Source organism: Palaemon carinicauda, chromosome 7 (assembly GCF_036898095.1).
Source record: "Palaemon carinicauda isolate YSFRI2023 chromosome 7, ASM3689809v2, whole genome shotgun sequence".
Lineage (NCBI taxonomy): Eukaryota > Metazoa > Arthropoda > Malacostraca > Decapoda > Palaemonidae > Palaemon > Palaemon carinicauda.
Window position 1 is genome coordinate 66,967,474 of NC_090731.1, and position 22,500 is coordinate 66,989,973.

Below are 22,500 nucleotides of genomic sequence, written 5' to 3' on the forward strand. Positions count from 1 at the left end.
TAAATAGGTTAGTAAGTGCTTCTTGTTTGTTAGCTGTATTAAAGAAGGTTTCAAGAGGTTTGTAAACATGAAATTATCAGAGCTTATCATTCACACGAGGCGTTCCGTATCCGTTTACCAGCGCGCAGTTTTCATTGTATACTTAGAATCTGTCACGTGAACACCGAGTAAATTACGATAACTTTGACACTATTAAGATGTTGGTTGATAACTGTGTTGATAAAATAAGTTATGCAACTTCATTATACTCTATACACCATGCCAAGAATATTAAAATTATGATAAACTCACCTGTTTTATTTAATGCCTCTCCAGTCATTTTCCATATCTTTTATTTAAGTGAATTATTTCTATATATCTTCTTTGCCATGTCAAACATCTCCTCATACCCTTGAAAAAGTTGAATTAACCTCTAATACATGGTGTCAACAACAACCTAACTCTAATTTTTATGACATTGACTATACTATGAGGAAAAGTCGGGGTCGTAGGCCACGAAACGAACAGGTACGATACAGGTCCTCGTTCACACAAAACATCATCCATACGTTGGTTGGGACGGATGGCTAACGGCCGTCAAACCGGTCGAGGTTTCTTGGGAAGGAAGCCGAGCCGACTCGGACGGCTGACGTCCGAGGGCCACCGTCTGCCTGACGGGTCGTGTGAACAGTTGCATTTGAATACACGTAAGAAACCTAGACGCCGCTTAACCGCCGGCGAGCCTGTCGGAAAGAAAACGTTCATAGCCCCAACGTTTTCTATATAACTTTGAAATTCCGTGTTAAAGATAGGAATATTGATTTAATCGTAATAAGTCATAACCTTTTCAATATATTTCATCTACAATGTAAGTATTCTGTCAATGTTTTTTTTTTAATATAAATAGAGAAATGCGGATTTTCCCTATTTTCACATTTACACTAGAAACGAAAATTTAGTAAGAAATATTTGGTAAAATTAAAGTTTCAACCAAACTTACATATCCGAAATAAAAATAGATATTTTCTAGCTTAGTGTATTTTCAACGAATTTTACCTTTATTTTTGTCGCAAATAATCAGATTTAGAGATTTAGTAATGAAACCCATTCAAAACACTGGAGGTTTCTTTGCCACACTTCTTGACGCATAGAAAACGGGATTTTCCATCCGATTTTCTTTGGAGTAGAGTCATTTTTTCATATGATCACAAATACCTCGTTACTTAATTGAGCTAATTATTGATTGTGCTTTTTTAAACTAATGATATAAAATTTGGTACGTGAGAAAAAAACAATAAATAACTACTGAATGATTTTCTTTGATGTTGCTTAGGTATTTTAAGTAAGGAACGCATATATGAGAAGTCGATGAATTCCATAATTTAATTTATCAGTGTTTGCGGATAGAAAAAATTGGTAATAGTTAATGCGGATATTTGATCCTAATATGGCAACGTAACTGTTAGCTTCTAACAGAGAGGTGAAGTGAATGCAACTAGGTTTATTCAACAAGACAACAAGCATATATACAGGAAGTTGAGAAAGGGAATGACAAAAAATTCAAACAGAACAAGACATGCAAAAGTAAGCTTAATTTGCTGAATATTAGTTTTCAGATAAAAAAGTAAAGAGATGATACTTCAGACCGTTTGTTTCCCACTCATGATCCATCGATGTTGTCAGATCAGAAGCTAACATTATCCAGAGAACCTCAAAAGTGATCCGAAGTTATTAAATCTATTTTATATGAATTCAACAAAATAAAATTCATACATACATACGTTCATTTATATATATCTATCTATCTATCTATCCATCTATATCTATATCCATATCTATCTATCTATCTATCTATATATATATATATATATATATATATATATATATATATATATATATATATATATATATATATATAGCAGAAAGGCGAAAGAAAGCAGATACTTCAGCATTTGGACAGTTTATTGGCTAAGCTTTCGGGAACAACATTTCCCATCATCGGAGCTAAAAAAGGAATGTAAAACACAGATCAATAGACATTACGTTAGTCAATGAAATTCTGTTGAAAAGGCAAGAATTATAACAAATACATCGAAATACTTGAAAAATGAATTGGATGAAATATAATAAAAAATAATAAATTAAACCATATAAATCAAATTAAAAATTAAAACATTGAAACATTAAATGTTTTTAGATAACTTTTTTATTCCGAAAGCCACCGTACTAAACGTACCAAAGAAGCAAATGTATGTCTCTACCATTTATATATAACTATGAAAATGTTAAATGTAAACTTGAGAAAGCTCTTTCTAATCTGTATCCATGTGTTAATTTTAAGTTTGTATTAAAAAATTCACTATCCATAGGTAGCATGTTCACATTCAAAGACACTCTACCAGATTTGATGCGGTCCTCAATTGTTTATTTATACAATTGTCCTAAATGTAATTTAGGAACTTATATTGGTTGTTCCAACCGTCTCTTGAGGATCCGCATTGACTCTCATAAAGGAGTCAGTCACCGTACAGGTTGTATTTTAAATAAAAAAGAATTTTCTTCCATACGTAATCACGCTCAGGAATGCAAGCAATTAATTAACTATTCTAATTACAAAATACTAGCCCAATCACCCAATAGCTATTCTCTACCTACCCCAGAATCACTTTTCATTAAACAGCTATCCCCTACTCTCAATCACTCAACAACCTCTGTTCCTTTACATATTGCCTAACGACTTTCCCACTTAATCTTCAAATCATTACTTACACTCTCTAACGTTAAACCTCCCCGTCCTTCCATGTCTCAGTCTTGGATTTTTTTCCATACTAAGTGTGTTTCTTTCTTATCTAGAGATTATTTTATTTTGTCTGTTTTTTTTCTTTTATTCCAGGTTATTTTTGTGCATTATTGTTTTGATTCCCATATCTGTGATGTGTCGTGAATTCTTCTTTAAAGTTTTCTGTGTATTTGTTCTGATTTTGATATTGCTCTTTTCCTATATCATTCATTTAATGTTTTAATTTTTAATTAGATTTATATGGTTTAATTTATTTTTTTTTGGTATATTTCATCCACTTCATTTTTTAAGTATTTCGATGTATTTGTTATAATTCTTCCCTTTTTAACAGAATTTCATTGACTAACGTAATGTCTATTGATCTGTGTTTTACATTCCATTTTTTAGCTCCGATGATGGGAAATGTTGTTCCCGAAAGCTTAGCCAATAAACTGTCCAAATGCTGAAGTATCTGCTTTCCTTCGCCTTTCTGCTAAACCTCAAGCTTATTATATATATATATATATATATATATATATATATATATATATATATATATATATATATATATATATATATATATATATATTTTTTTTTTTTCAATATTAATCTTACCCGATAATCATGTAGCTGTCAACTCTGTTGCCGACAGAAATCTACGGTCGGGATACGCCAGCGATCGCTATACAGGTGGGGGTGAACACCACAGCGCCATCTGTGGTCAGGTACTCTAGTACTTCTTGTCAACACCACCTCAATTTTTCCTCTGTCGTGCCTCCGGCTAGACCTACATGGATACGCTGTTGATTCTGGAGTTATTGCTCACGATTTGGTGATGTATTTGCTCTAGAGTTTAGCCTTCGCTATTCAGGAAGCTATATCATTAGCTTAGCAAGTTTTTGGAATTAATTTGATTTAATTTTTGATTTAATTTTGGTACGAAGAGAGTATGAACTCTCTTTCACTTTTAAATGGCCGACCCTTCCCTTAGACGGAAGTGTTGGTGTCGAAGAGAGTATAGACTCTCTTAATTTTGCTTAACAAACTTATAGATTTATTTTATATCTCTCCGCCTATTATAGGCCTCTTTGATTAACTTCCTTTTATTATAAACTTATTAAAATTAATTTTTTTATTTGTTTATATTCGACCTTTCCTAATAGTAGGCGGTCTTTTCTTGGAACCGAAGTTAATTAACATTGAGCCCGTCATTTCGTTTTTACCTGTTAACATATTATGCTATTTTAATGTTTTTGAAAGAATTTCTTTGATAGTCTTGTACTGTTTTCAAAGTTGAACTAACGTTTTGTTTTGTCTCTGCAGTTGTTGACGTTCAGAACGTTCAACTTGCGCTCTATCGTTACGATAGAGAGAGAGTCTATCACGGTGTCACGTTGCAGTAAGAGTAAACCGATTCTAGCGTTTTGTTCATTCTTTCTTAGCTTAAATGGTTTTAATTCTAATAAAGGAACTTTTTATTTGGGAAACCTTTCAGTTTTTTTCCTTTAACAATAATATGTTTTAACGATATATATAATTGGGCTCTTCTCTCAGGTGCTAAGTCAAGAGAGAGAGAGAGAGAGAGAGATAGAGACGGAGGGAGAGAGAGGAGGATAAACGTTTCGTTCAAGCGGGTAACGTTGTTATCGTTTTTGCTCTTCTCCCTAGTCTCTTTAGGGGAAGAAGGTAAACGTTTCTAGAGTTTTATTCTTGTTCTCAGACTTTATGGTGAGAGATTTTAAACGTAGTTTATTTGATCTAGTGTTTAGTCTCTTTTCCAGCCACTGAATTATTTATCTTTCATTATGTTTTTCTGTTACATTGTAATACTGTTTTCGCAATTACTAACTTTTAATGTAGGATAGAATTGCGTGTTTCAGGTACAAACCACTTAAAGTTTCGAGTTCAGTGAAATAAGTGCAAACAGAAAATCAAAAGTGATAAAGTGATAAGCGCAAAGTGTTACAGTGTTGCGTTCGAGGGTTCGTCTGTTCGTGCCAGTTGTTCGCCTAGTCTGGGACCTCTTACAAGCTCCCAAGCCCAGGGGAGAAGTAATGTCGAAGGACTTATGGGTTCAGCAGGCCTTGATCGACGAACAGACGTTTCCCTCCGTGGTTTCGGGTGTAACCAACTCACGTAGCCGACGTGATCACCCCACCCACACAAAGACGAGAGAGCCCATTTATTCCTCGTCTGCGGAAGAGGTTTCTCGCAGAAACCATGGACCAAATCTTGCAGCTTTTAAGTGCAAGTCGGTCCCTTCCGCGCAAGTCCAACTCCTAGGTGGTGCCATTAGCACTGGGTCAGTTCGGACTTGCTGCAGTACGACAACTGCACACCTCCCAGAGAGGCAAGGTGGTATCGCAACAGACAGTAACTCCGTCTATTGCCGCACCAGCTGTTTTAGACCCTCAGTTTCAACGGACAGTAGCTCCGTTTGTTGTTGTCTTTCTTAAACTCTAGTGGTCTATGCTGCTGACAATGCAGTCTCAGCTTGCGGTGTTGATGCAGGAGTTTCAGGCAGAGAAGGTTAACACACCTCCTCCTGCGAGCGCTCCTCCACCTCTACGCAGTCCAGCCTGCCAGACGTATGATGTTGAGGTTCCTCAAGCTACCTCCATGCGTGAGCTGCCGCATTGGGAGTTGCCAGATACCAGCTCTGTGCAGCAACCTCCACTTTCCTTGAGGCAGGAGCCTCTTGCCACGCGGCAACCTCCTCAACACTTGAGGCAGGAGCCTTATGCTTTGCAGCTACCTCCTCTACCCTTGAGGTAGGAGCCTCATGCGTTGCGACTACCTCCTCCATCCTCGAGGCAGCTACCTCTTGCGGTGCGACAACCTCCACCATCCTCGAGGCAGCAACCTCAACTCCACCTCTGCGCAGTCCACCCTGCCAGACGTATGATGTTGAGGTTCCTCAACCTACCTCCACGCGTGAGCTGCCGCATTGGGAGTTGCCAGATACCAGCGCTATGCAGCAACCTCTTGCGTTGCGGCAACCTCCACCATCCTTGAGGCAGCAACCTCAACTCTTGCGGCAGCCACCTCCACTCTTGAGGCAAAAACCTCAACTCTTGAGGCAAGAGCCTCAACTCTTGAGGAACCTCATGCTATGAGGCAGCCGCCTCAACGCATGCAGCAACCGCATTCTTCACAGCATGAGCCTCTCTCTGCGCAGCTACCTCCTCAACCCTTGAGGCAGACGCAACTCTTGAGGCAGGAACCTCACAGGAGCCTCATGCTATGCGGCATCCTCCTCAAACCATGAGGCAGGAGCCTCATGCTATGCGGCATCCTCCTCAACCCATGAGGCAGGAGCCTCATGCTATGCGACATCCTCCTCTACCCATGAGGCAGCCTCATGCTTATGAGGAGCCTCATGCTATGCGGCATCCTCCTCAAACCATGAGGCAGGAGCCTCATGCTATGCGGCAACCGCCTCAACCCATGAGGCAGGAGCCTCATACTATGCGGCATCCTCCTCAACGCATGCGGCATAAGCCTCATCCCTTGCAGCTTGAGCCTCATCCCATGCAGCATGAGTCTCATACCATGCAGCATGAGCCTCATCCCATGCAGCATGAGCCTCATCCCATGCAGCATAAGCCGCACGCCATGCAACATGCTCTGCTTACCTTACAGCATGCTCTACATACAGCATGCTCTGCATACAGCATGCTCTGCATACCTTACCGCATGCTTCTCAGTCACACATCTTTGGTTGTTGCCAACTCACTAGACTGTCAAGCAGTTTCATAACGTTGCCTTCTAGTCTGCTGCTTTTGCACCAGTGAAACCCTCACTGAGAGAACTTAGCTTTTCTCGGATATGGTTCCTGTAGATGAGAAAGTGCTATTCTCCCTCCTGATTTTCCCTTGAGGACTCTGTCATTTGGAGAGGAGCCTTTAGCTGCTTAGCCTCCTATGGACTTTTATTTAAGCATAGCATGCTTCCAGGGAGGGTAATGGTTCCACTTCAGTCGCTAACCCCGTCTGTTACCACACCTGCTCCCATAGACCTTGAGCTGTGTTGCAAGACATGCAGTCCAAGCTTAGTCCTTGTTAGAGGATTTTTTGTTTACGGAGTCAGTGTGTCACTGGGAAGACGTTCAACAACCAGCAGAAGTGTCTTGTTGTGACGCAGTGCGGCAACCTCAGCAACCCGATAAGGAGTTGTCTGTACGACCCAGACAGTCTAGACAGCTTCGGGTTGTCACTGTACTTCCTCGCTTCCCCATGGTTGACAGTTCACAGACTGTGCAGCAGTACCATGATCTTGTGTCCGGCTCCGTCAGACGACTAGCTTTTAAGAGCTCCCACAAGTCGTCGCTGTCTGGAGATTCTCAGATGGACTATGGATCTGACCAAGGAACTGGGCCTCCTGGTCAATTTTGAGGAGTCCCAGCTCGTCCCATCCCAGACCATTGTCTACCTGGGTATGGATCTTCAGAGTCGAGCTTTTCGGGCTTTTCCGTCGGCCCCAAAGATATACTAAGCCCTAGATTGCATCCAGAGCATGCTGAGAAGGAACCGATGCTCAGTCAGGTAGTGGATGAGTCTAACAGGGACACTTTCATCGCTGGCCCTGTTCATCGAGTTAGGGAGACCCCACCTCCCCCCCTTCAGTATCATCTAGCGGCTCACTGGATAAAGGACATGACGCTAGAGACGATCTCAGTTCCTGTTTCCGAAGAGAGGAGGTCTACTCTCACGTGGTGAAAGAACAGCTTTCTTCTCAAGGAAGTCTACCTTTGGCTGTTCAGAAACCCGACCGCTGTCTCTTCTCTGACGCATCAGACACAGGCTGGGGTGCGACTTTGGACGGACAGGAATGCTCGGGAACATGGAATCAGGAGCTAAGGACACTTCACATCTATTGCAAGGAGCTGTTGGCGGTTCATCTGGCCTTGATAAACTTCAAGTCCCTCCAGCTTAACAAGGTGGTGGAGGTGGACTCTGACAACACCACAGCCTTGGCTTACATCTCCAAGCAGGGAGGGACTCATTCGTGGAAGTTGTTCTAGATCGCAAGGGACCTCCTCATCTGGTTAAAAGATCGAAAGCTCACGCTGGTAACGAGGTTCATTCAGGGCGATATGAATGTCATGGAAGATCGCCTTAGCCGGAAGGGTCAGGTCATCCCCACAGAGTGGACCCTTCACAAGAATGTTTGCAGCAGACTTTGGGCCCTGTGGGGTCAGCCAACCATAGATCTGTTCGCTACCTCGATAACCTAGAGGCTCCCGTTGTATTGTTCTCCGATTCCAGACCCAGCAGCAGTTCACGTGGATGCTTTTCTGCTGGATTGGTCCCATATCGACCTGTATGCATTCCCGCCGTTCAAGATTGTCAACAGGGTACTTCAGAAGTTCGCCTCTCGCAAAGGGACACGGCTGACGTTGGTTGGCTCCGCTCTGGCCCGCGAGAGAATGGTTCATAGAGGTACTGCAATGGCTGGTCGACATTCCCAGGACTCTTCCTCTAGGAGTGGACCTTCTACGTCTACCTCACGTTAAGAAGGTACATCCAAACCTCCACGCTCTTCGTCTGACTGCCTTCAGACTTTCGAAAGACTCTCAAGAGCTAGGGGCTTTTCGAAGGAGGCAGCCAGAGCGATTGCCAGAGCAAGGAGGACATCCACTCTCAGAGTCTATCAGTCTAAAGGGGAAGTCTTCCGAAGCTGGTACAAGGCCAATGCAGTTTCCTCATCCAGTACCACTGTAACCCAGATTGCTGACTTCCTGTTACATCTAAGGAACGTAAGATCCCTTTCAGCTCCTACGATTAAGGGTTACAGAAGTATGTTGGCAGCGGTTTTCCGCCACAGAGGCTTGGATCTTTCCACCAACAAAGATCTACAGGACCTCCTTAGGTCTTTTAAGACCTCAAAGGAACGTCGGTTGTCCACTCCAGGCTGGAATCTAGACGTGGTCCTAAGGTTCCTTATGTCATCAAGATTTGAACCTCTCCAATCAGCCTCTTTTAAGGACCTCACATTAAAAACTCTTTTCCTCGTGTGCTTGACAACAGCTAAAAGAGTAAGTGAGATCCACGCCTTCAGCAGGAACATAGTTTTCACATCTGAAACGGCTACATGTTCCTTGCAGCTCGGTTTTTTGCTAAAACGAGCTTCCTTCACGTCCTTGGCCTAAGTCGTTCGAGATCCCAAGCCTGTCCAACTTGGTGGGGGACGAACTGGAGAGAGTACTTTGCCCAGTTAGAGCTCTTAGGTACTATCTAAAAAGGTCATAACCTTTACGAGGACAATCAGAAGCCTTATGGTGTGCTATCAAGAAGCCTTCTCTTCCAAGGTCTAAGAACTCAGTTTCTTACCTATTCAGGCTCCTGATTAGGGAAGCACATTCTCATCTGAAGGAAGAAGACCTTGCTTTGCTGAAGGTAAGGACACATGAAGTGAGAGCTGTGGCTACTTCAGTGGCCCTCAAACAGAACCGTTCTCTGCAGAGTGTTATGGATGCAACCTATTGGAGAAGCAAGTCAGTGTTCGCATCATTCTATCTCAAAGATGTCCAGTCTCTTTACGAGAACTGCTACACCCTGGGACCATTCGTAGCAACGAATGCAGTAGTAGGCGGGGGCTCAGCCACTACATTCCCATAATCCCATAACCTTTTTAACCTTTCTCTTGAATACTTTTTATGGGTTGTACGGTCGGCTAAGAAGCCTTCCACATCCTTGTTGATTTGGCGGGTGGTCAATTCTTTCTTGAGAAGCGCCGAGGTTAAAGGTTGTGATGAGGTCCTTTAGTATGGGTTGCAGCCCTTTATACTTCAGCACCTAAGAGTCGTTCAGCATCCTAAGAGGACCGCTACGCTCAGTAAGAAAGACGTACTTAATAAAGGCAGAGTAATGGTTCAAGTCGTCTTCCTTACCAGGTACTTATTTATTTTATGTTATTTTTGAATAACTAATAAAATAAAATACGGGATACTTAGCTTCTTTGTTAACATGTATGCTGGTCTCCACCCACCACCCTGGGTGTGAATCAGCTACATGATTATCGGGTAAGATTAATATTGAAAAATGTTATTTTCATTAGTAAAATAAATTTTTGAATATACTTACCCGATAATCATGATTTAATTGACCCACCCTTCCTCCCCATAGAGAACCAGTGGACCGAGGAAAAAATTGAGGTGGTGTTGACAAGAAGTACTAGAGTACCTGACCACAGATGGCGCTGTGGTGTTCACCCCCACCTGTATAGCGATCGCTGGCGTATCCCGACCGTAGATTTCTGTCGGCAACAGAGTTGACAGCTACATGATTATCGGGTAAGTATATTCAAAAATTTATTTTACTAATGAAAATAACATATTTGTATATATACATATACATAAATATGTATATTATATATATATATATATATATATATATATATATATATATTTATATATATATATATATATATATATATATATATATATATTTATATATATATATATATATATATATATATATATATATATATATTTATATATATATATATATATATATATATATATATATATATATATATATATATATATATATATTTATATATATATATATATTTGTATATATACATATATATATATATATATATATATATATATATATATATATATATATTTATATGTATATATATATATATATATATATATATATATATGTATATATATATATATATATATATATATATATATATATATATATATATATTTATATGTATGTACGTATATATATATATATATATATATATATATATATATATATATATATATATATATATTTATATATATATATATATATATATATTTATATATATATATTTATATATATATATATATATATATATATATATATATTTATATATATATATATTTATATATATATATATATATATATATTTATATATATATATATATATATATATATATATATATATATATATATATATATATATATAATTACTGCCAGATCGTCGCTCAAACAGATTCTATAACATTATAAATACTTCGAGAAGACTAAAAGTACAACATTATCTTCGCCCTAGAGCATCTATAACGTTCAAAATACCTCGAGAAGAATAAAACTACGACAAGATCTTGGCTCAAACATCATTTATAACGTTCAAAATACTTCGATATAATTGAAATTACAGCCAGATCATTGCTCAAAAAGCCTCTATAACGTTCAAAATTCTTCGAAAAGACTAAAATTACTAACAGATCTTCGCTCAGACAGCATCTATAAAGTTTCAAAATACTTCAAGAACACTTTAATTACTGACAGATATTCGCTTAGACAGCATCTATAACTTTCAAATTACTTCGGAAAGACTAAAGTTAATTAATGACAGATCTTCGCTCAAACAGCATCTACAATATGCTTTGAGAAGACTAAAATTACTGCGAGGTGTACGCTCAGACAGCATCTATAAAGATCAAAATACTTGGAAAACACTAAAATTACGGAAAAATCTTCGCTCACAAAGCATCTATAACGTTCAAAATACTTCGAGAAGACTAAAATTACTGCCAAATCTTTGCTCAGAAAGTATCTTTAACGTTCTAAATACGTCGAAAAGATTAAAAATTTCAGCCATATCCTCACTCAGAGAGCATCAATAACGTTCAAAATACTTCAAGAAGATTAAAAGTACGGCCAGATCATCACTCACACAGCATCTATAAAGCTCAAAATAATTCGATAAGACTAAAAGTTCTGACAGATTCTCGCTCAGACAACATCTATAACGTTCAAATTACTTCGAGAAGACTAAAATTACTGACAAATTTTTGCTCATACAGCATCTATAACATTTAAAAATACTTCGAAAAGACTAAAATTACTACCAGATCTTCGCTCGGACAGCAACTATAGCGTTCTAAATACTTCGAGAAGACTAAAATTACTGACAGACCTTTGCTCACACAGCATCTAAAAAGTCCAGAATACTTCGAGAAGATTAAAATTACTGCAAATCTTTGCTCGGACAGCATCAATAATATTCAAAATACTTCGAGAAGATTAAAAGTACGGCTAGATCTTCACACAAACAGCATCAATAACGTTCAAAATACTTCGAGAAGACTAAAATTACTGAGAGATGTTCACTCAGACATCATCTAAAACGTTTCAAAATACTTCAAGAACACTATAACGTTCAAAATACTACGAAAAGATTATAATTACAGCCAGATCCTTGTTCACACAGCATCTATAACGTTCAAAATACTTCGATAGGACTAAAATTACTGCCAAATCTTCGCTTAGAGAGTATCTATAACGTTCAAAATACTTCGAGACGACTAAAATTACTGCCAAATCTTCGCTCAGACAGCATCAATACCCTTCAAAATTCTTCGAAAAGACTAATATTACTGCTAGATCTCCGATCAAAAAGCATGTATAACGTTCAAAATACTCCGAGAAGACTAAATTTACATCCAGATCTTCGCTCATAGGGCATCAATAACATTAAAAATATATCAAAACGGCTAAGATTACGGCCAGATTCTCGCTCAGACAGCATCCATAGCGTTCAAAATACTTCGAAAGGACTAAAATTACTGCCAGATCTTACCTCAGACAGCATCTATAACGTTTCAAAATACTTCCAGAACACTATAATTACTGACAGATATTCGCTTAGACAGCATCTATAACGTTCAAAATACTACGAGAATATTTAAATTACAGCCAGATCCTCGCTCAGACAGCATCTATAACGTTCAAAATACTTCGAAAGGTCTAAAATTACTGCCTTATCTTCGCTCTGACAGCATCTATAACGTTCAAAATACTTCAAAAAGACTAATATTACTGCCAGATCTTTTCTCAGACAGCATCTATATCGTTCAAAAGACTACGGAAAGACTAAGGTTAATAACAGATCCTCGCTCAGACAACATCTATAACATTCAAATTACTTCGATAAGACTAAAATTAATGAGAAATCTTCGCTCACACAGCATCTATAACATTTAAAAATACTTCGAGAAGAATAAAATTACTGCCAGATCTTTTCTCAGACAGCATCTATATCGTTCAAAAGACTACGGAAAGACTAAGGTTAATAACAGATCCTCGCTCAGACAACATCTATAACGTTCTAAATACTTCGAGAAGACTAAAATTACTGAGAGACCTTCGCTCAGACAGCATCTATAAGATTTAAAAATACTTCATGAACACTAAAATTACTGACAGATTTTCGCTCAGACAGCATCTATAATGTTCAAAATACTTCGAGAAGATTAAAAGTACGGCTATATCTTCGCTAAAACAGCATCTATAACATTCACAATACTTTGAAAAGACTAAAATTACTGACATATTTTCGGTCAAAAAAACATATATATCGTTCAAAATACTTCGAGAAGTCTAAAATTACTGCCAGATCTTCGCATTGACCGCATCTATAACGTTCAAAATACTTCGAGATAATCAAAATTACAGCCAAATCCTCGCTCAGACAGCTTCTATAACGTTCAAAATACTTCGAGAAGACTAAAGTTACTGAGAGATGTTCGCTCAGACAGCATCTAAAACGTTTCCAAATACTTCAAGAACAATAAAATTACTGACAGATACTCGATCAGACACCATATATAACGTTCAAAATACTACGAGAAGATTAAAATTACAGCCAGATCCTCTTTCACACGACATCTATAACGTTCAAAATACTTTGAGAAGATTAAAATTACAGCCAGATCCTCTTTCACACGACATCCATAGCGTTCAAAATACTTTGAGAAGATTAAAATTACAGCCAGATCCTAGCTTAAACAGCATATATAACGTTCAAAATACTTCGAAGGGACTAAAATTACTGCCATATCTTACCTCAGACGGTATCTATAACGTTCAATATAATTCGAGAGGACTAAAATTACTGCCAAATCCTCGCCTAGACCGCATCTATAACGTTCAAAATACTTCTAAAAGACTTAAATTACTGCCAGATCCACGCTCATACCGTATCTATAACGTTCAAAATACTTCGAAAGGACTAAAATTACTGCCAGATCTTTTCTCAGAAGGCATCTATAACGTTCAAATTACTTCGGAAAGACTAAAGTTAATGACAGATCTTCGCTCAGACAGTCTCTATAACTTTCAAAATACTCCGAAAGGACTAAGATTACTGCCTTATCTTCGCTCTGACAGCATCTATAACGTTCAAAATACTTCGAGAAGACTAAAATTACTGCCAGATCTTCGCTTACACTGCATCAATAACTTTCAAAATACTTCAAGAAAATTAAAAGTACTGCCAGATCTTCGCTCAGACAACATCTATAAAATTTCGAAATACTTCAAGAAGACTAAACTTAATGAAAGATCTTCGCCCAGACAGAATTTATAACGGTCAAAATACTTCGACAAGATTAAAATTACAGCCAGATCCTCGCTCACACATCTATAACATTTAAATACTTCGAAAGGACTAAAATTACTGCCAAATCTTCGCTCAAACAGCTTCTATATCGTTCAAAATACTTCGAAAAGACTAAAATTAATGTCAGATTCCCGCTCAGACATCATGCATAACGTTCAAAATGTTTGGAGAAGACAGAATTAACTGCCAGATCTTCGCTCACAAAACATTTAGAACGTTCAAAATACTTCGAAAGGACTAAAATTACTGCCAAATCTTCACTCTGACAGCATCTATAACGTTCAGCATACTTCGACACAACTAGAATTACTGCAAAATCTTCCCTCAGACAGCATCTAAAACGTTCAAAATATTACAAGAAGACAGAAATTTCTGTGAAATATTCGCTCACACAGCATCTATAACGTTCAAAATACTTCGAAAAGATTAAAATTGCTGCTAGATCTTTCTCAGACATCATATATAATGTTCAAAATACTTCAAAAAGACTAAAATCACTGTCAGATATTCGCTCACAAAGCATCTATAACATTTGATATACTTCGAAAACACTGAAATTACTGCCAGATCTTAGCTCAGAGAGCATCTATAACGTTCAAAATACTTCGAGAAGACGGAAATTACTACCACATGTTTGCTTAGACAGCTTCTATAACGTTTAAAATACTTCAAGAAGACTGAAATTACTGCCAGATCTTAGCTCAAAACGCATCTATAACGTTAAAAATACTTCGAGAAGATTAAAATTATTTCCACATATTCGCTCAGACAGCATCTATAACAGTAAAAATACTTTAAGAAGACTAAAATTACTGAAAGATCTTCGCTCAAAAAGCATCAATAAGGTTTAAAGTACCTCGTGAAGAAAAAAATTACTGTTAAATCTCCGCTTATATGGCATCTTTAACGTTCTAAATACTTAAAGACGACTAAAATTAACGACAAATCTTCGCTCAGAAAGCATCTATGGCGTTGGAAATACTTTGTGAAGAATTAAGCTACTGCTAGATCTTTTCTCAGACAACATATTGTACCAACCGGGAGTCACATGATCGTACATAGTTCATTTTGTGTATATATTATGCTTGTATCTTCGCTCTCCCCTCCCACTAAAAAGAACCTGAAAAAACATGTCTGTTTTTCTCATCGGTGACAGTGTCAATTTTGAACAGGAAATTTCCTGTGCCCTTGAGCTTTTGTATATAAAGGAGAGTGTTCTATAATAAACTCTCTTAGTTGCTTTCATTCACTCTTTGAGTCACAACCTTTCTCGGCCCGTCACATTGGTGACCTCGAAAGTCGACTCGCTCCTCCCGCCTTCCACCCCCCATCGCCCCTCCATCGTTGGTACTATGACGGACTCTACGGAAGTTGGCGCTGCAGCTGCCCCATTAAACTTTCATCATTCACCAGCGGAGAAGTGTTTGCTTGGTTTCAGCGAGTAGAAGTCCAGTTCCGCATCAAGGGCGTGACTCTCTCAACCACCAAAGCAGATTAGGTTCTCGCGGCGATACCCGAGGACACCTTCCCAGAAATATCGGACTGGCTTTGTGAACAAGGAGACACCCAAATAGCTAATCTCCTGGGCATCACCTTTCATCAGACAACGGGCTACAACCCCGCTGCCAATGGAATGGTTGAACGTTTTCATCGCACCCTCAAAGCAGCTTTGATGTCCCGCGGCAAGGATTCCAACTGGTTTACTAAGCTTCCCTTGGTCCTCCTGGGACTAAAGACCATTCCTAAAGATGCCCTGGATGTCTCGGCAGCTGAAATGGTGTATGGTGACCCGTTGGTCGTCCCTGCCTAATTTTTTCCTTCTACAACCTCCTCCAACGATCTCCAGCGCATACGTCACATCGTGGGAAAATTTACTCCATGCGGCCAGACTTACAAGCCCCCAGCAAACCATCATATACCAACAGACTTGCACTCTGTAATGCACGTCTTCCTGCGCAACGACACTAGCAAGCCACCACCAACACCCCCTTACACGGGCCCTTTCCTTGTGATCCGGCGCAGTCCAAAAGTATTCCTACTATACATTCGTGGCAAAGAAGACTGGGTCTCCATTGATCGTCTAAAACCTGCTTATCTCCTGCCAGATGACCCGCCTACAGTTCGTCTCTCTAGATCAGGGCATCCTATTTAAGAGGTACGGTATGTTATTTTCAGGGGGGGGGGGAGCCATGCACCAACCGTGTGTCACACGATCTTATATGGTTCATTTTGTGTTTATTTTATGCTTGTATCTTCGCTCTCCCCTCGTACTAAAAATAACCTGAAAAAACATATCTGTTTTTCTCACCGGTAACGGTGTCGATTTTGAACAGGAAATTTCCTGTTGCTTTGAGCTTTTGTATATAAACAAGTGTTCTATAATAAACTCACTCAGTTGCTTTCATCCTTTCTTTGAGTCACAACCTTCTCTCGGCCCGTCACAATATATAACCTTCAGAATACTTCAAGAATACTAAAATTACTGACAAATCATCCCCCAGACAGCATCTATAATGTTCAAAATTCTTCGAGAAGTCTAGAATTACTATCAGATCTTCAATCAGAAAGCATATTGTGACGGGCCGAGAGAGGAGTTGTGAACTCAAAGGCAGATTGGAAACGACTGAGTTATTAATTAAGGAACACTCTTCTTTATATACAAAACCTCAAGGCAACAGGACATGACCTGTTCGAGAGACAGACAATGTTACAGAGCAAAACGGAGACATGATCATTCAGGTTCTTTTTAGTGCGAGGGAAGAGCGCAGATACAAGCATAATATATACAAAATAATAATGTACAATTGTGTGACACACGGTTGGTACATGGCTCCCCCCCTAAAAATGACATACTGTACATGTTAAATAGGGCGCCCTGATCTAGAGAGGCCCACTGTAGGCGGGTCATCTGGCAGAAGATAAGCAGGTTTTAGACGATCAATGGAGACCCAGTCTTCTTTGCCCCGAATGTTTAGTAGGAATGCTTTCAGACTGCGTCGGATCACAAGGAAAGGGCCCTTGTAAGGGGGCGTTAATGGTGGCTTGCTAGTGTCGTTGCGCAGGAAGACGTGGGTTGCAGAGTGCAAGTCCGTTGGTTTGTGATGCTTCGCTGGGGGCTTGTAAGTCTGGCGGCACGGAGTAGATTTTCCCACGACGTGACGTATGCGCTGGAGATCGTCGGAGGAGGATGTAGAAGGAAAAAATTCGGCAGGGACGACCAACGGGTCGCCATACACCATTTCGGCTGCCGAGACGTCGAGGGCGTCTTTAGGAGTGGTCCTTAGTCCAAGGAGGACCCAGGGAAGCTGAGTAAACCAGTTGCAATCCTTGCAGCGGGACATCAAAGCTGCTTTGAGGGTGCGATGAAAACGTTCAACCATTCAATTGGCAGCGGGGTTGTAGGCTGTTGTCTGATGTAGGGTGATGCCCAGGAGATTCGCTAATGACGTCCATAATTGAGAGGTGAAAGTTGTTCCCCTGTCAGAAGTAATATGCTCAGGGATACCGAATCTTGAAATCCATCCAGAGAGTAAGGCAGATGTACATGAGGCGGACGTTGCAGTTTCCATGGGAATGGCTTCAGGCCAACGAGTGGAGCGGTCGATGACGGTAAACAGGTAACAATGTCCTTGTGATGTGGGTAGGGGGCCTACAACGTCGACGTGAATGTGTGCGAAACGACGCTGAGGTTGAGGAAAGGTGCCCACTCCTGAATCCGTGTGTCGATGTACTTTGGAAGTTTGGCAAAAAGTACACGCACGGACCCAATCCTTAGCATCCTTAGAAATGCCGTGCCAAATGAACTTTGCCTTCAGCAGCTGTGCAGTAGAACGGCACGAGGGATGTGAAAGGCCGTGGATGAAATCAAACACCTGTCAGCGCATGGGAGCAGGAATCCAAGGTCGCGGTCTACCAGTACTGACGTCACAGAGGAGGGTGGTGTTGGAGTCTTCGAGGGGAAAATCCTCCCAACGGAGGGACGTGCAGGATGTCCTACAAGCTTGATACTCTGGATCCTGTCGTTGGGCTTCAGCCAGGGCGCTGTAATCCAATCCCAGTTGAACGGCAACCAACGTGTTTCTTGACAGGGCATCGGCAACGGGATTCATTTTCCCAGGGACGTATTGAAGGGTGCAATTGTATTCAGCCACGGCGGAGAGATGTCGGCGTTGACGGGCAGACCAGGCGTCAGACTGTCGAGTGAAGGCGTGCACCAGAGGCATGTGGTCTGTACGAATGACGAAGGGCGTACCTTCTAAGAAATGGCGAAAGTGACGGACAGCCAAGTGCACCGCCAGCAATTCTCGATCGAACGTAGAATAACCCGATTCTGCCTTGGACAGTTTTCTGCTGAAGAAGGCCAATGGGCGGGGCGAGCCTTTGACCACCTGCTCGAGTACTGCACCAATAGCGACGTCGCTGGCATCGGTGGAGAGAAGGAGAGGGGCGTGTGGGATAGGTAAAGTGAGAGCCGCAGCAGTTGATAGGGCCTTCTTTGCATTGCAGAAGGCCGCTTCTTGAAGGGGACCCCACTTCAGGTCCCTTGGCTTGCCCTTGAGGGAGGCGTAGAGGGGAGCAAGAGTGGCGGCAATGGCTGGCAGAAAACGGTGATAATAGTTGATCATGCCCAAAAATTCCCGCAGAGCTTTGACGGTCGAGGGCGTGGGGAAATTCTGAACGGCTGCTACCTTCTCATGGAGGGGATGGACTCCTTCAGGAGTGATACGGTGCCCTAAGAACGACACTTCGTTGGCGCCAAAGGTACACTTGTCGTACCGGACTACAAGGCCGTTTTGTTGCAGGCGGTCGAGCACGATGCACAGGTGACGGAGGTGTTCCTCTTTTGAGGAGGAGAACACAAGTATGTCGTCCACATAACATACACAGAAAGGGAGGTTCCCTAAGATGCCATCCATGAGACGTTGAAACGTTGCCCCAGCATTACGAAGGCCAAAACAGGAGTAATTGAAGGTGTATGTGCCAAACGGAGTGGTGATGGCGGTCTTGGGGATGTCTTCTGGGTTCATAGGCACCTGATAATACCCCTTCAGGAGGTCGAGCGTAGAGAAAACCTTCGCTTTGTGCAGGTAGGAGGTCACGTCGGCAATTTTTGGGAGGGGGTAGTGATCCGGTTCTGTTTGCATGTTCAGGCGCCTGTAATCCCAGCACGGACGGAGGGAGCCGTCTTTTTTCAGAACGATGTGTAAGGGTGACGACCATGGGCTGGAGGCCTTTTGGCAAAGGCCCATTTTTTCCATTTCGGCGAACGTCTGTTTGGCGGCTGCCAATCGTTCTGGTGCCAGACGTCTGAATTTTGCGAAGACTGGGGGTCCCGTCGTCTTGATATGGTGATAAATACCGTGCTTGGCAGGAACCGTGGGCGTTTGGCGAAGTTCTGGACGGAAAACTTCCGGGTACGACGTGAGGAGGTGGGCGTAGGCATCCGTGGGTGCGCTGATGTGGAGAGCGAGGTTAGAGGGGGCGGGTTGAAGAGGTGTCGACAAGTACGAGTCTGCGTTGACCAATCGTCGGTGGGCGACATCGACCAGAAGGTGGAAATGAGAGAGAAAATCCGCACCGAGGATTGGCATTGTGACATCAGCAACGAGAAACTTCCAATTGAATTTACCGTTTCCGAACAATAATGTGAGGTTCTCGTAACCGTAGGTGGGTATCGCAGATCCGTTGGCAGCTACCAAGCGGACGTCGGCAGATGTAGACAGACTACGTTGTGCCTTGAAGAGTTTCCTTGGCAAAAGAGAACGACAAGCACCCGTGTCTACCAAAAATCGCACGCCCGTTCCTGCATCCTGTAAAAAGAAAAGATTAGAAACATGGGAGGCCACCGCCACAAACGATGGCCTACTTACACGTTTTTTGGTCACTGACAATCTTTGGCACATTTCTTCGCGGTTGCCCCGAATCTGAAGTGGTAGTAGCAAAACTGCGGCGGATGGGAGGTAGTAAGTGGCTGTAGAAGTCGTTCGTTGGGGCGCGAGCGATTGGTGGGTGGTGGGCGGCTTTGTTGCCGCTTCGGCACGTCACAGGGTAGGCGTGTATGTCCTACGGCATTCATGTCAGCTTCGGTTGACGTTGAATAGGCAACCTCGTCGTCAGGGGTGGAGGCGTTGATGGAGGTCTTGAAGTGGCTGTCCATAAGGGCGTCGGCTTTGGTCATCAAGTCTTTTATGGGTAAACTATCGACATCGGGTATGGCAGCGCGCACAGGTTTAGGTAAACGGCGTATCCAAAGGGCACGGAGTAGGTTCACCTCACGAGTAGAGCTGTCTGCGGCAGGTTGAAGGCGAGCGATACTGGTCATTTCCCTGAGGGCAAGCGAAGCCCTTTGGTCCCCCAACGGTTGTTGCGAGAGCTGAAAAAGCTTTGCTATACGGGCGGCTGGCGACGGCGAGTACTGCTGCAGAAGGTATGATTTGAGGAGGTCATACGCTATTGGGGTGTCTCCTTGTTCACAAAGCCAGTCGGATATTTCTGGGAAGGTGTTCTCGGGTATCGCCGCGAGAACATAATCCGCTTTGGTGGTTGAGCGAGTCACGCCCCTGATACGAAAGTGGACTTCAGCGCGTTGAAACCAAGCGAACGCTTCTCCGCTAACGAACGGTGAAAGTTTCAATGGAGCGGCCGCAGTGCCAACTGCTGGGGTAGAGTCCGCCTCCGTCATATTACCAACGATGGAGGGGCGAGGGAGGTGGGGGTGGAAGGCAGTGGGAGCGAGTCGACTTCCGGGGTCACCAATGTGACGGGCCGAGAGAGGAGTTGTGAACTCAAGGGCAGATTGGAAACGACTGAGTTATTTATTAAGGAACACTCTTCTTTATATACAAAACCTCAAGGCAACAGGACATGACCTGTTCGAGAGACAGACAATGTTACAGAGCAAAACGGAGACATGATCATTCAGGTTCTTTTTAGTGCGAGGGAAGAGCGCAGATACAAGCATAATATATACAAAATAATTATGTACAATTGTGTGACACACGGTTGGTACAATATATAACGTTCAAAATACTTAGAGAAGACTAAAATTACTGCCCGATCATCGCTCAGACAGCATCTATAAGGTTATAAATACTCTGGGAAGACTAAAATTACTGACATATCTTCACTCAGACAGCATCTATAACGTTCAAAATACTTCAAGATGATTAAAATTACTGCCAAATATTCGCTCAAACAACATTTATAAAGTTTGAAATACTTCGAGAAGACTAAAATACTGCCACATCCTCGCTCAGACAGCATCTATAATGTTTAAAAGACTTTGAGAAGACTAAAATTACTGTCAAATCTTCCCACAGACAGCCTCTTAAACGTTCTAAATACTTCAATAAGACTAAAATTACTGCCAGATCTTCGCTCAGACAGCATGTATAAGGTTTAAAACACTTCGAGAATACAAAAAGTACGGCCAGAGCTCCGCTAAGACACAATCTATAACGTTCAAAATACTTCGAAAAGATAAACTTACTGCCAGATCTTCGCTTAGCCAGCATCAGTAACGTTCAAAATACCTCGAGAAGACTAAAATTACTGCCAGACCCTCGCTCAGACAACATCTATACCATCCAAATTACTTCGAGGAGAGTAAAATTACTGACATATTCCTGCTCACACAGGATCTATAACGTTTCAAAATACTTCGAGAAGACTAAAATTACTGCCAGATCTTCGCTCAGACTGCATCTATAACATTCAAAATACTTCGAGAAGACTAAAATTACTGCCAGATCTTCGCTCACACAGCATCTATAACGTACAAAATACTACGGAAAGACGAATATTACGGCAAATCTTCGCGCAATAAGCATCAATAATGTTTAAAGTACTTCGAGAAGCCTAAAACTACTACCAGATCTTTGCTCAGACAGCATCTGTAACGTTTAAAATACTTCAAGAAGACTAAAATTGCTGCCAAATATTCGCTTAGACATTATCTTTAACGTTCTAAATACTTTGAGAATACAAAAATTACTGCCAAATCTTCGCTCAAACAGCATCTATAAGGTTTCAAATACTTTGAGAAGACTATAAGTACGTCCAGACCTTTGCTCAGACAGCATCTATAACGTTCAAAATACTTCTAGTAGACCAAAATTACTACCAGATCCTAGCTCTGACAGAATCTATAACGTTCAATATACTTTAAGAGGACAAAAATTGCTGCCAAATATTCGCTCAGACAGCATCTATGACGTCCAAAATACTTCGAAAATACTAAAATTACCGCCAGATCCAAGCTCAGACAGCATGTGTAAAGTTCAAAATACTTCGAGAAGACTAGAATTACTGCTAGATCTTTGCTCAGAGAGCAT